We start from the raw sequence: 15,649 nt of genomic DNA, 5'->3' as shown, positions 1-15,649 counted from the left end.
TCAGCCAATCCGCATGTGTGAAAATGTTATTGTAATGGCCCCTGAGAAAGTGATGAGGGAACTTTCTCAGGGTCATCCTCTGCTGACCTTCCAGTGATGTAACCCACATGGACCTCCCTCCCCTTACATTCCCCAAAAGGTGATAAAATGCCAGAGTGCCTAGGTACCAGGCTAAAGGTTATAAATCAATGGGATATAGGATACATAGGGGAGAAAGCAATAAAGTATTAAAGTATACAAGTATAATAAAGTATGAACATAACCAGGGTCTTCCCCTCCCCAGAAGAATAGTAGTTTCACGGATCTGACAATCTTCTCAGGATTACAAGCTCTATTAGATATAGAATAGAATTGTTTAATTGCCAAGTGTGATTGGACACAGAAATAATTTGTCTCTGATACATAAGGTACAGTGTGCATGCAAACAACAAGTGTGATAGATCATAAATCATAGTCACAATCATTAATCATAATCCTTAACCCGAACCCTTAATAAACAATTAATCATAATTATTTATTAATCATAAAATACAAATAACAAGTGGTAAATCATAAGGTACCAATAGGAGAAGGTAGTAGGAAAGATGAGGAGATGAGAAGAAGAGGAGTAGTAGCAATACAGCTCTACTGTACATGGGTAAAAACCTTTAGGCCTAATTAGGTGTTCAGCAGAGTAATGGATATCACAGAGTGATATTCATATAGTCAATATATCAGGAATATATTCATCTTTCATCAAAAGCCATCTCCATCCATGATCCCTGGATAAGGAAAAGACCCAAAGTCTTTAGAAATAAATACAAATGCAAAGTATTCCATAGTGTTCCATATCAAATTTTTGAGGTTTATATTTCTTTTCAATTGGATTGGAGTAAAATTTTTAGGAGAGGGTTCTTCAAAGAAGCTTTATTCTAACTAGAACAACTAACAAGAGCAGGAGAAGAACAGAACAATGCCCGCCTGACAGCTATTTATACTGATAAATATTTATTTATATTTATACAGCTGTCAGGCTGGGAACCAATCGGATGGCAGTTTCTCCTGCCAGCCGGCAGCTGCGCCAGAGCCAATCGGATCTTCTTTCGGCTCTGACTGTGGCTGTCGGCTGCGTGGGCGGACGCAACAAAAATCATAATGTTTAATCATGTAAGATGTGACCGAAATTACACATTCAGCTGTCATTGTTGGCCATAGCCACTAGCAAATCAAGCACATAGTCTATAAGGAAATGAAGAATGTGGCCAGGATTTCAGCTTTAATCTTTCAAAATCCACCAGGACATTTCTCATTATTTAAATCTGTATATTAATATACTATATTAGTAATCTGATGCTCAGTTTATCCCATAGCTCAGGGGTGTCAAATTGGATTTCATTGAGGACTGCATCAGGGTTGTGTTTAACCTCAGGGGAAATGGGGGGAGATGGCCAGCTCGACATCACGCATGTCAGGGATGCCTGCGGAGGCTGAGTGCTCTGCGGTGAAAACAGGCTCCCAAGGTTCATTTTTGGCTGTGACAGCCTCCTGCAACCCTTCCCAGTGAAAATGGAGCTCAGGAGGGCAGAATGCAGCCCTCCCAAGCTCTGTTTTTGCTGTCAGAGGCACTGTGGACTGGTCCTTTGCTGTTTCCGGGGCAACACAGGCCAGATCTAAGCATTCCATGAGCTGGATCCAGCACCCGGGCTGTGAGTTTGACACCTCTGCTATAGCTTTTTGTGTTACTTTGTTCAGTTAAAAGGAAGGAAATACTTTGTGAAAAATATATCTATCTCAGGACTGGATTATCTGAACTTCCTCCTTTCCTACAGATAAAGATTTGGACACACTCTCTCAGTCTAGAACACCAACAAAGGTTTGGTAGCAATCGCACAAGACATCACCACCGAAAAGATTATGTACTATGCAAAGAAAGAAGATGTGTTATCAACAAATGAAGCAGGTTGAAGTACTAAGAAAGACATATCTCGTTCATCTATCAATTTGAAGAATCTGAAGTTTTGAAATGAATAATGACTGGCAATATAAAATTATAATAAATTCAGTAGGAAGATGTATTTTGACAGAAGCTGGCATCATGTATTGAATATACAGTAGATAATGATAATGGTTGTTGTAGCTATAGCCTAAAATAGATCATGATATAATAGTCACTGTTACCTTATCAGCCATGTAAATTTGCTTAATGAATAAATAATAGGATGTGAAGTTGTTCTTTTTTTCCAAAATCAAGATTTAAAGACAGAGAAAGCTCAAGACACACAAGAAGATATTGATTGAATATTTCAACAACATCCCCAGTAATAATTTAAAGGAGGTAATTACCTGGTCTCCAATGTGTAAAGTGATTTGATTGAGTAAAATACAGATCTATGCTTTTCAAGGAATTAAAAACTAATTTCTCATATGGAGGTTGAAGCTAGAAGGCAGAAAATACAATAGTGTTCTGTTTCCTACATGTCCACATTAACTGCATTTTTAAAGGTTTTCTCAATATTCAAAGAGCTAAATTAATGAAAAGAGACTCTCAGCAATGATACATAAGTAGCTTTATTGCAACCAAACATAAAATCATATAACAAAAATTATTTTCCTATTGCAATGCAATATCACAGACATATGTCACAAATTCTTCCAGTATTTCAGGCCAATAAAGGTTTTTGTGAAGCACAACCTCTATAGTGACATGAGAATTCAGTCAGACCTGGAAAACCTTACTATCTTCATTACTTAAATTATGGAAAATAAATTTAAACACTTTTAAAGCAGTCACATTATTCCGCTTAATAACAGCTGATGCATATTTTCTAAAAGCACTTGGTTTGTATTGATGAGATTTTTTGGGCCATGATGACAAGGTGGATGGACTTTGAGTTGTTTGACCTCATCCCATTCCAACAGAATCTGTATTAGTTACTGGGAATAATTTTTCAGAATTTAAAAATTATCTCTTCATGAGCAAATGCTTGTTGTTTAGTTCAGGTCTGAACAGGATGATAAAGCACTTAGGGGCAAAGATACAACCCAACAAGCCAGCACTGGAAGATAAGATGGAGAAGATCTCCACAGCCACCATATATTTCCTTTGGTACTCAAGTAGCTTGGAACAAAAGATAACCAAACACTGCAGAAGATAAACATGCTGAAGGTGATGAATTTTCATTGAAGCTGTCAGGTAATTTCCTGGCTAGAAAAGCTGTAGAGAAACTGATAATAGCCAAAAAGCCCATAAAACCCAAGACACAATAAAACATGGTCACCGATCCTTCATTGCATTCTAATATGATTTCTTGAGAGATTGAATGCTTGTCATAATCTGGGTATGGTGGGAATGTCATCAGCCATGAGGCACAAATGATGACTTGAATAAGAGAGCAGGAAAGTACAATGGAGCTCACCATTCTTTTCCCCACACTCTCCTCATTTTGGACCCAGGCTTGGTGGCCATGAATGCTAGGACAACCACAATGGTTTTGGCCAATAAACAGGAAACTGCCACCGAGAAGATAATGCCAAAAGCTGGTTGTCGAAGAATGCACACAACTTCATTTGGTCTCCCAATAAATAACAAAACACAAAGGAAAGAGAGTAGAAGGAAGATGAGGATAGTGTAGGTGAGGTTCCTGTTATTGGCTTTGACAATGGGAGTGTCCCTGTGTTTAATGAATATCTGGAGCAGTAAAATTGTGGTAGCAGAACAAGACAGAGCACCGATAGTCAAACTCATCCCCAGTGGTTCTTCATATGATAAGAATGTTATCACTTTGGGGAGACATGAATCCTTGTTGTGATTTAGGTATTGATCTTCAGGACATGGAGAACAGTCATCTATATCTAAAAGCAATCACCAAAGTTCTGTGTTACTCTTCAATACAACCCCCTTACAGAATATGGCCAGGAGGAATTCAGCCTGAGATGAAAATGAGATCAAAGAAACAAATCAGTTAAATTGAAGGAATTTTATTTTCCTGCAGATTATTCCTTGCTGATGTCAGACTCTGGAGGCTCCCAGACATAACTCCCAGATGGCCTAACTCCTCTCTGCCTGTGATGCAGAGCCCTTGTCTGAGCCTTCCCCAGACACCAAGACTGTCCCGTTCCTCCCCAACCTCCTCAATGTCTGACTCTGCTGCCAGCTCCACAGACCACCAGCAGACCACAATACTTGCCTAATCATCTCATCATCCCAAAGTGTGTGTACCTACAACATATTTAGTTCAATTAGCTACAATTAGGGAACAGGGGCTACTTTTTAGAAAGCTCTGGTGCAGAGATGTAAACTTATTCACTTACTACTAAATGGTATTTGGTTTCACCCAGTTTGAAATAGTGGTTAAAGAGCCGTGGTGGTGCAGTGATTAGAACACAGTAATGCAGTAAGGCTACTTCTGCTGATTGCCAGCTGCGTGCAATTTGGCAGTTAGAATCTCACCAGGCTCAAGTGTGACTCAACCTTCCATCCTTTTGAGGTAGGTAAAATAAGGACCCAGATTGTTGGGGGCAATAGGCTGACTCTGTAAAATTGCTTAGAGAGGGCTGTAAAGCACTATGAAGTAAGTGCTATTGCTATTGCTAAAGGCTTTCAACTAGGACCTGGGAAATTTTGATGCCCCTCCTATCTGACAATGGTCTAGGTAGCAGCTCTTCATCCTGTCTCTTAAGAACATCACTCAACACTTAATGATATCATTCCACTTAGTCCCTCCTCTCAAATGTTTATATTTGAACTTAGTGTATCTTTATTCACTCATATTGCTTTCATCTCATGAATATGTTCACAACTGAAGAGATTACATATGCAGGCACACAACTCTTCACCAGCACATTCATTCCCATTACTTTTTTTTAAGAAAACTTCTGTGCATGATACTTCTTACCATCTTCAGTTGAAATCTTCCCTTCTGGACATAGAAGGCAATAATAACAACAGAATGGTTTCCCTTCCTTCTTGGCCTTCCTATATCCCCTCTGGCAATTATTATTACACAAAGAGATGGGAAGTGTCTAATACAAGAGGAACAAGAAGAGAGAGAGAGAATAGATTTTCTTCATGCTGGAAAATAAACAGTTTTGATAGAAGAGAATATTTGTAGCTAAGGATTGAACTGAGGGATCCTTGGTGCTCTATGGATCTGTTAGTTTTCTTACTGATGTTTCTTTACCAGACTAAGATAACATTATCAGTTTTAGTAGGGAGTGGGGTTTGATATCATTTTATATATTAGTGGCTTGCCCTGTGAGTTTTATGGAGAGTGGCCTTTGTGGTTCCTAGATTGGGCTGTTTACTATTAGCTTGTTTGTCTGAGTTGGAGTTTGCATCTTAGTTAATCTTGGCATCAAGTCTCTCTCTGGATGTGGATCACTGGTAACGGAGAGTTTGGGTCTTTGATTCCTTTTTGGCCTTTATGATTGTCTCTTTTGAATGGTATATAGATGTTGTTCATCCCTATGTTCCTATTGATGGTCAATTTGTCCAAGTGCCAGACTTCCAGGAATTCACAAGTGTTTTTGCACTCAGCTTGATCTAAGATGCTCACAGTTCCCCAATTGAAATCATGTTTAAGTCTGTCCAGTTACTATGAAATTAAAGAGTTTTCATCATATTTTCTGACTGCTAGTCTGTATTCATGGATTTTAAGTCCAAAAGCACTAGAGAATTCCTGGAATATTTTAGTCTGGATTTATAACTATAAATTACCTTATCTAGGGATCAGTGATTTTGTTTTTATTCTCACACTACAAAAATTATACATTACTGAGGAAGATCTACTCAGAGACAACCACCAGATTAACTTGGAACTTTATTCCTGTCTATCTGGCAATATAAATCCAAGAAGCACTGTTTAATCTCTAGAATTCTTTTCAAACAAAAGAATTAAGTAGTAAGATGACAGACTACAATAAAACACCAGTCTTTGTTCCTTGATAAGGATATAAATACATAAAAAGTAGTTGAGTGCAACTCAGAAATGAAAAACTTTTTCCAGAAGTTTGCTTCCCCCTCATCCAATCTGAATCAAGACAAAGATGATATCACTGACCTGATTAAAGCTTTCTGGCCATGTGATGGAATCCAGATGAATACTAAAGGCCTTGTCTGGAGAAGCAAAGGGATCTATGCTTCCTACTTTCACTTTAGAAAATGACTGGTTGGGAAAAGTGACCCAGTTTATAATATCAAATCCTCCAATAACTTCTCCATTTTCGTCAAAGGAAATCTTTTCACCTACACTATTGTTGAAGAAGACACTTCTCAGAAAAGGATGGAGCTAAATTTGAGAGAGGCACAAAGAAAACATGTGTCAGGGGTGGGTGAAATCATTTTATTTGTTCTTATCTTGCCTTTACTACTTTATATACTCAATCCTCCATATCCTCCTACAACAACAGAACAATTACAACTAGAATAGAATACAGAGTTGGAAGAGACCTTGGAGGTCTTCTAGTCCAACCCCTTGCTTAGGCCGGAAACCCTACACCACTTCAAACAAATGGTTATCCAATCTCTTCTTAAAAACTTTCAGTGTTGGAGCATTTACAACTTCTGGAGGCAAACTGTTCCACTGGTTGATTGTCAGGAAATTTCTCCTTAGTTCTAGATTGCTTCTCTCCTTGATTAGTTTCCCCCAATGCATCTTATTCTACCCTCAGGTGCTTTTGAGAATACCTTGACTCCATCTTCTTTGTGGCAACCCCTGAGATATTGGACCACTGCTATCATGTCTCCCCTAGTCCTTTTTTCATTAAACAAATGAAAAGCAGACCCAAGATTACCCAGACAGCTTTCACACCTAAGGAAGTATTAGAATGCTCCTAGTTTCTAGGCAAATGCTTTTATCACTACACCATATGCCCTCAGCAGATATTTTTCAGTTTTCCATCATAAACAGTGCTCTCCCGTACAAGTAGAAATCAGAAGTTTTCTAGCTTAGCAATTGGGACATAACTGACTTGTTGCCAGAAGCTATAACCAACACTTTCATAGAGTTTCAGAGGGAACACCATGTTTTGCATGAATTTGATTTTTAAGCACATCATGGCATTTGAATACGTTTTCCAAGTTCTTCATTGTTACTGAGCAAATCGCACAATCACTGAACTAGTTGTTAACTGGTTGTTAAACAGGGAGGATCCCACCACTTAGTTTACTGTGTTCTTTGCATTTGTTCTATAAATACTAGAGGTCCCTGCTCTCTCTCATTCTCTCTCCTTTATATATAGTAGCCCTCCATATACCCGTGGAATTCTTTTGCAGATGAAATAATTCAAAATTGATCATGTAAATATGATAGCAACTAGTTCTTTAGGGGGGAAAACATTTTAAGTTAAAATTGACTGTCAACTTCTAAAGTTGTCATAGTGAGAGAAGTGGGCGAGCACGTTCCATGCACACTTTTGGCTAAAGTCGGATCTCAGATTACTGTAGCAGGCACCTCATTGGGGAATGTGATTCATGACACAGACTGAGGGGAGGGAAGGAACAGGGTAAAGTTCAGCTATAACTCAAACAAAGCTTAGATCTGACTGTGAAAAGATCTTGCCAAAAATAAATTCTCCTAAATGACTAATTTTCTTTTAAAGTTTGGTCCAAGGCTCATGAATCAATTAGGGCATTTTTTGGAAACCTGACATTAACAACCATAGTTAATATAGGTTTTCCTGAAGTTCTCTGCTCTAGATATTACCTGCCATGATGGGATCCTGAAATGACTGTTTCCCCAAGTCCATCCAATTTCTTTGCTGGGATTTAGAGGAACGCATTGACTGCAAAGCATGTGCCACAGCATAGGCAGCATTGTACACATTGTAGCTGTAGCCACTCATGCTAAGTTCAAAAGCAGATGTAGGAAGTCTCTCCAGTTTCTCTTCTCCTGTACAAATTCTCTCAGTGCCTTTTCCCTTCTTAGAGTTGAGAAATGAGCAATCAAACACCTGTTCCCAAAAATCTCTAAGAAAGCCATCACCCCTTTCTATGGTTGGATTTCTGCTCTGAAGGAACTCCTGAAATCCAAATACTTTCTTTGACTTAACAGCAAGAGATAAAGCACCGTGGATGAAACTTATATCCCAGTGTATGTTAAAGGATACTGTTGCAAAATCCATTTGTGCTGGCATTAACCAGATTTTGGTGCGCACGGGTATGTCTTCCACTTCTGCAAACAAAAGAGAAATGATTTTAAAAAGGTCATAGTCTGAATCTTGCCGTACACAATTATCACATTGGCCACGCTTTTCATGATGACTTTGTACACTTCAAGTCCTTTATCCATCACTTCCATAAAATCACTGTAAAATGCCAGACTAGGGAATGTTTCTATAAAATCAAAGCAGATTCCTTGCTGAGAAAACATGGGGAGTGCATCCTGGACCAATTTCTCCTGCATCATCTTTCCCAGAAAGAACACCAATCCATGTCCACCTAAAATGCCGCAGCAACTGGAGGATTCCTTTGTGCTGTAAGGCCTCATTTGGAAACATTTGTTGTAAAAAAACACTTTTATTTGTTACTGGAGCAGATCCATATGTGAGCTAGTGGAATTTAAAAACAACAAACAACATAACAACTATGCTTATTTGTTCCTCTCCTTTGGTTTCAGTAATGACACACTTTCCAGATTCTAATAGTTTTTCTCTATTTTTTCCCCCTAAACAGAGGGATAGAATCAAGAACACATGAATGTTAATACCACTTTATAATGCCTTGGTAAGGCCACACTTAGAATACTGCATTCAGTTTTGGTCGCCACGATGTAAAAAGGATGTGGAGACTCTAGAAAGAGTGCAGAAAAGAGCAACAAAGATGATTAGGGACGGGGCTGAAACATATGAAGAACGGTTGCAGGAACTGGGTATGTCTAGTTTAATGAAAAGAAGGACTAGGGGAGACATGATAGCAGTCTTCCAATATCAAGGGACTGTGGTAAAGAAGGGGAGGTGACAGCTTAGCTTCTAAAGCAGCTGAAGGCAGAACAAGAAGCAATGGGTGGGAACTAATCAAGTAGAGAAGCAACTTAGAACTAAGGAGAAATTTCCTGACAGTTAGAACAATTGATCAGTGGAACAGCTTGCCTCCAGAAGTTGTGAATGCTCCAACACTGGAAGTCTTTAAGAAGATGTTGGATAACCATTTCTCTGAAGTGGTGTAGGGCCTCCTGCCTGAGCAGGAGTTGGACTAGAAGACCTCCAAGGTCCCTTCCAACTCTGCTATTATATTATAGTGTATTGTATTGCATTGCATTGCATTGCATTGCATTGCATTGCATTGCATTGCATTGCATTGCATTGCATTGCATTGCATCGCATTGCATTGCATTGCATATATTAGGCATATTCTAACCAGGGTTTCAAATAGTAATCTTTTAATAAATACACATGAGGATTGTGAGAGGCCACATACAAGAGGACTGATTGAAAGATTTAGGAGCCAACATACAGTATTTCTAGACTTGGCTCCCTCTCAATAAGTTTTTTCTATCTCTCTTTCTTGCCTTTAATCCCTTTAAATGATTTTACCGTTTTTTGTCAGCAGTTCTTCCCCCTGGTTCATAGCCTGACATATTCATTAAAAGTAGCAAACATTTTTCAGCACTCTAATTTGTAGACTAAGAACAAATCTAAATGAATTTCATTTAATCAGTGAGGATATGAGTTGAAATGATATGTGTATGTGTGTGTGTGTCCCCTGGTATATATGCATCTTTCTATATTGTTTAATGCTATTCCTACTATTCCAGTTGACTGGATTTACGTATGATCTCAGAAAGATCCATTTTTGCTGTTCTTTCTTCTATCTATCTTCTGACATCCTCTGCATGTCACCTTTGTTGATGAACCTATGGCCCATTTGTTTGTTGCTGAGTCCTCTCCTGTGCCTTTCCATCCAACAACTTAATAGTTTCCAGGAATAGATGAGCCTTTGCCTTATAAACATTTTAGGAATATTTTCCTCACTTTATCTGGATTTAGAGAAAGACTACAGTGAAAGCAACTAGAACTGTATAAGTTCATTGCACCCATCTACTAGTCCTTCACATTAAAGCCAAACTCTTTCTTCTTAAAATTGTCTCCAATGATAATTAAATCAACATAGAGCCGAGGTGGCGCAGTGGTTAAATGCAGCACTGCAGGCTACTTCAGCTGACTGCAGTTCTGCAGTTCGGCTGTTCAAATCTCACCGGCTCAGGGTTGACTCAGCCTTCCATCCTTCCGAGGTGGGTAAAATGAGGACCCGGAGTGTTGTTGGGGGCAATATGCTGACTCTGTAAACCGCTTAGAGAGGGCTGAAAGCCCTATGAAGCGGTATATAAGTCTAACTGCTATTGCTATTGCTAACATAGATGTTTTAGGGGGCTGGAGCTTAAAGCTTATGAAGAACAGATGCAGGAATCGTTTATCTAGTCTAGTGAAAAGGAGGACTATGAGTGAAATGATAGTGTTCCAATATTTGAGGGGCTGCCACAAAGAAGAGGGGGTCAACTCTTTTCAAAAGCACCCAAAAGCAAAACAAGAAACAATGGATGGAAACTAATGAAGGAGAGAAGCAACCTAGAAATGAGGAGAAATTTCCCAACAGTGAGAACAATTAATCAGTGGAACAGCTTGCCTCCAGAAGTTGTGAATGCTCCAACACTGGAGGCTTTTAAGAAGAGACTAAACAGCCATTTTTCTGAAATGATATAAGGTGTCCTGCTCATGCAGAGGGTTGGATTAGAAGACCTCCAAGGTCCCTTCCAACTCTGTTATTCTGTTAAGGTTTTTCTTCTTTTGCCAATTTCACATCTGCTGCCTATGAATCTCTAGAACTATTTCCTATAGGAATCTAAGACATTGCTTATTATCAGTTCCTAACCCAGAGCAGAGATTTAGTACAAAGCTGATTGTGGTGTTTCCATAGATGCAGGAATACATAAAAAGCTAGTGAAATAGCAATAGCACTTAGACTTATATACCATTTCATAGTGCTCTTACAGCCCTCTCTAAACGGATTTACAGAGTCAGTATATTACCCCAACAATGGGTACTCATTTTACCAATCTCAGAAGGATGGAAGACTGAGTTAACCTTGAGCCTGGTGTGATTTAAACTGCCGAACTGCAGCTAGCAGTCAGCTGAAGTAGCCTGCAGTACTGCACTCTAACCACTGTGCCGCCTTGGCTCTTGCTATAGCAAAGATTCATCACAAGGATGCTTCAGAACAATACTATTTATTATGAACAGGCGAGTTTTACACTATACATATTGATTGCATATTTTTTAAAAAATAGTGGTGGGCCAAATGCAGTATGTGTAACACAGGTTGGAACTAATTGTTCAATTGTTAATTTGCTATTTTACAGATATTCTAAATAGGAACATAATGTCTTCTGACACTGAATCTAAATTATTGGGGAAGTCACTCCCTCTGAAACAGGGGGATGAAGGAGGAAAAATGAGCACCTCTAATCTTGTAGATACTAAAGTCATTCCCCACATACAATTCCTAAGCATCCTCTTCAAAAGATCCCTTCTCCTGTCACATATATGTATGCAATTTGCTTTCTATCTGTGTGCTACAATTCAGCTATTACAGGCTGATGAATGGGATGGGATGGAATGGAATGGAACGGAACGGAACAGAACAGAACAGAACAGAACAGAACAGAATAGAATAATGGAAAGGACCTTGGAGGTCCTCTAGTCTAACCCCTGCTTAGGCAGGAGGCCTTACACCACTTCAGACAAATGGCTATCCAACATCTTCTTAAAGACTTGCGGTGTTGGGGCATTCACAACTTCCAGAGGCAAGCTGTTCCACTGATTAATTGTTCTAACTGTCAGGAAATTTCTCCTCAGTTCTAAGTTGCTTCTCTCCTTGATTAGTTTCCACCCATTGCTTCTTGTTCTACACTCAGGTGCCTTGGAGAATAGTTTGACTCCCTCTTCTTTGTGGCAACTCCTGAGATATTGGAATACTGCTATCATGTCTCCCCTAGTCCTTCTTTGCATGAAACTAGAAAAAGAGAGAGAGTCACAGAGAGACAGACAAGTGGTCTATCTTTAGATTGATATGAATGAAACCTGGAAAACTATTATGAAAATAAATAACCATCATTTGGTTCATGTATAGATATAGTAGAAATCCTTCAAAACTAGTTTTTCAGGTGGAAGGATCACTAAACCCTTAATGCCTATCACCATATTGACATTTTCCATGCTCCTTTACTTCATCTTTTCCATTTTCCAAACACAAGAATGGCAATCTCATGAAAACTGACATTTATATTCTGAATCTTGGATTACCTGTGGAATTTTGTAGATGCTCAAAATGTTTGCCATGTGAAGGCAGATGTCAGGTCCTCCAATTGCTGCTACAGGAATGTTTCCAAAGCCACACTTGTAGTTTGGGATGAATGTGCTGTGTGTGAAGAGAAGCTCCATTGAGGCCAAGAAAGTCCTACTTGGACTGAAATTACTGTTATAGATATTGAACCCAAATGTGAGGTTAGGTAACATCTGAAGGGTTTCATTGATCTCCTCCACAGCAAACACCAGGGCTAGAACATTTTGTAACTCTGAAAGAGAACCCTGTCATGAAAATTATCCTTGGTTTTGTTTTATTAAATAATGCAATACTTGTTTTCAATTTTGTTTCAGTATCATTTGATAAAGTGTGTTTACTATGCTGTGAACATACAAAATTAAAATATAAAAAGAAAATATCGGTATGATTCCAGGAAATAAATAAAATATAAACAAATAAATAAGTTCAGTAGACATGCTTTTGGTTTTCTCTGCACTCCAGGAAAAAATGGCTTTGCCTTTAGTTTAGATGAATTCATGTTCTCCAAACCAACTTCAAAATAGAGGTTTCTGTTTAAAGCAGTTAAAGAAAGTTTTGGTAGCTTGAAGTCAGGGGGAAAAAGTGACTTCTGACAATGGGATCTTTAGATTACAGTGACTGTTACAGACAGCTAAATTCAGTTGACCACATTTGTTCATTGATTATTCTAAGATTAACATAGTAACCTGACAGTTGTTAATAATAAAAAGTCACAACTGTAAGTTGGGCAGCCAGAAATGAATAATGAATAAGTCAATAAGAATTAGCTAATTAAACCAATAAAAAGAAGATATTTTAAAATAGACGAAGGCATGTGAATATAATATCTGACATTTGAAAGTAAATTACCCTTGCATTGGGTGAATGACTGTTGGAGCAGAATTCATTTCACAGAATAAAAGAGAAGCTTACATCACTTCATCTTGAAGTTCATTTGAAGGATGACGGTCAAAGAGAATTGGACTGGAAAAAGTGTAGACTTGAGAGACAATTCCAGCAATGATGATATCTCCAGGATGACTGTACTTGTGAAGAATAGGAAGAGGCTTAATAATGTTGCAGTTAAGAATAGGAAATTTGCATGTTGTTTCAGGCATTGATACTAATATTGAAACCATGGTCATCACCATCTTGCGTGACATTCTTCTGTTGCATACTAAAATTATCTTTTGCATTGGCATTTAATTTTGTGCCTTTGTGTAGCGCAGTCTGCTGTCACTCAACACTGTGCTAGAACCTTAGTTGTTTGCCTCTTATGAATAGGTGCAGAAATTGTTGCAACTGGAAATTGGGTATGGAAGGACACCAACAACCAGTGTTGAACAGAGTTTTATAAACGACATAACCCAACATCTACAATTTGAGCATCACCAAATACCATGTCTTGACAAGTTTGGTTGAAAACAGAATGTTACTCTCTTCTTTATCAGTGGTGAATCTGATAGAGCATTCAGATCCAGATTTGATTGTTGTAGTAAATAAACTCAATTTGGCACCTGATAATCTGGAGATCTAGTGGGAATCATAGTTAATCTGATATTATAGAGGAGATAGTCATATGTGTCTCTTCAGCTAAAGGAAATAAGTAACATGAAAAGAATGTTATTGGGTCTACTTTACAATGGCAGAGAATGGGCTATAAAAAGTAGTGAAATATTATTTTTAAAATATTAATTTATTATTTATTTATTAGAATTTGTCAAAAAATGAGAACAAGAATAAAAGAAAAATACAATGACAGGACAATAGGCACGTTAGTGCACTTATGCACACACCTCTAAAGGTAAAGGTTCCCCATCACACATATGTGCTAGTCATTCCCAACTCTAGGGGCAGTGCTGATCTCTGTTTCAAAAGCCAAAGAGCCAGCACTGTCAGAAGACGTCTCTGTGGTCATGTGGCTGGCATGACTAAATGCCAAAGGCGCACGGTGCTGTTACCTTACCCCAAAGGTGGTTCCTATTTTTCTACTTGCATTTTTACATGCTTTCAAACTGCTAGGTTGACAGAAGCTGGGACAAGTAATGAGAGCTCATTCCATTATGTGGCTCTAGGGATTCAAACCGCTGAACTGCCGACCTTTCTGATCGACAAGCTCGTATCTTAAATATGAAGTAAGAACCATGGAAGTCAATTTGCAACTGAAACTTTGAAAATAGTAGCTGAGGCAATAAGATCAGGTAGAGCATTCCAGACTTTAACAACTATATACATGCTTAGATAAAAGCACAAAGATAGAAAAATTAAGACATAGAATGTGTGATATTTATTAATTTGATATAGGTGAACCATGATTAGTGTGGGTTTAAATAATCTGATAAATGAATTAGTGTGGATTATATTTTTTAAAAAACTCTATTAAAGTTCATTATAGGACAAAATACAAATACAAACTAAAGATAAGACAAATAGAGAAAGAAAAAGAAAAGATGTTAAGATAAGAAACTGACTACCAACTTTTTGCAGTGAAGTAGAATACAAAAATATATACAACTTCAACATTTTGCCTTACATTTTAGTTAATTCAATCAATTTGTTTCACACAAAGTCAATCTAATTATCAAAAGTTAAAAAAACAAAGTTTCTGGTTTAACAGAGGAGTTTACTAAATGACATGCATTGTGTACTGAGATCGGTGGGTAAAGAATGGTGGTGAAATGGAACATAAAGCTAATAGGGTTTATTTCTAACCAATGGTTGCTGAATGAGGCAGCTAACACATGACTAGCTGTCAGCAACAGCTGAGCTGCTGTCTGACAGCTCTTGTATATGGAACTGTCAGATGTTTAATCAATCAGAATGCAGCATGCACTGGTGGACCAGAGTGGAGACTGTTAGGAATATAATCTAATGGTTGGGTTGGCAATATATAAATCAGGTAACAATGCTGTACTGTTTCTTTAAATCATGTTGTAAATGTGATTGGTTGCTGTTTCCTCAATCGGCCATAAGATGGAGCCAGAATCACTGTTAGATGCTGATCTGATCTGAGTGTTTGGAAGCTGGCTTTAGAAGTGCCATATAGTGATCAGCGTGAGCTATTGTAAGTTTTGCAACTGCTAGTAAACTTTGTATACTGGACTGTTTGTATGATTATGGACTATGTTATTTGGATTATCCCTTAACTGAAAGACGTTGATGACTGACTGTCTTAACTGTGTATGACTTGGACTGTTTGATGGATACCTCTATTTCCATGAAATAAAAGCCTATTTAAACTGCAGTGTCTCTGTATGCTGGTTTGTGTGTTCTCTAACACTACTCTCACAACGCTTCACTCGCTCTCCCAATGAGGAGCTTACCTAACAGAGACTATGTACTCAGCACTCCTTC

At 38.2% G+C, this 15,649-nt stretch overlaps 1 pseudogene; it reads right to left on the bottom strand.

Annotated features, from left to right (window-relative positions):
- Positions 1-2,941: 2,941 nt before the first annotated feature.
- LOC116523518 lies at positions 2,942-8,384 on the bottom strand (annotated as a pseudogene).
- Positions 8,385-15,649: the final 7,265 nt, after the last annotated feature.

The sequence above is a fragment of the Thamnophis elegans genome, unplaced genomic scaffold, assembly GCF_009769535.1.
Source record: "Thamnophis elegans isolate rThaEle1 unplaced genomic scaffold, rThaEle1.pri scaffold_38_arrow_ctg1, whole genome shotgun sequence".
Taxonomy (NCBI): domain Eukaryota; kingdom Metazoa; phylum Chordata; class Lepidosauria; order Squamata; family Colubridae; genus Thamnophis; species Thamnophis elegans.
Note: the sequence above shows the minus strand (reverse complement) of the source record. Positions and strands in the feature narration are given on the sequence as shown.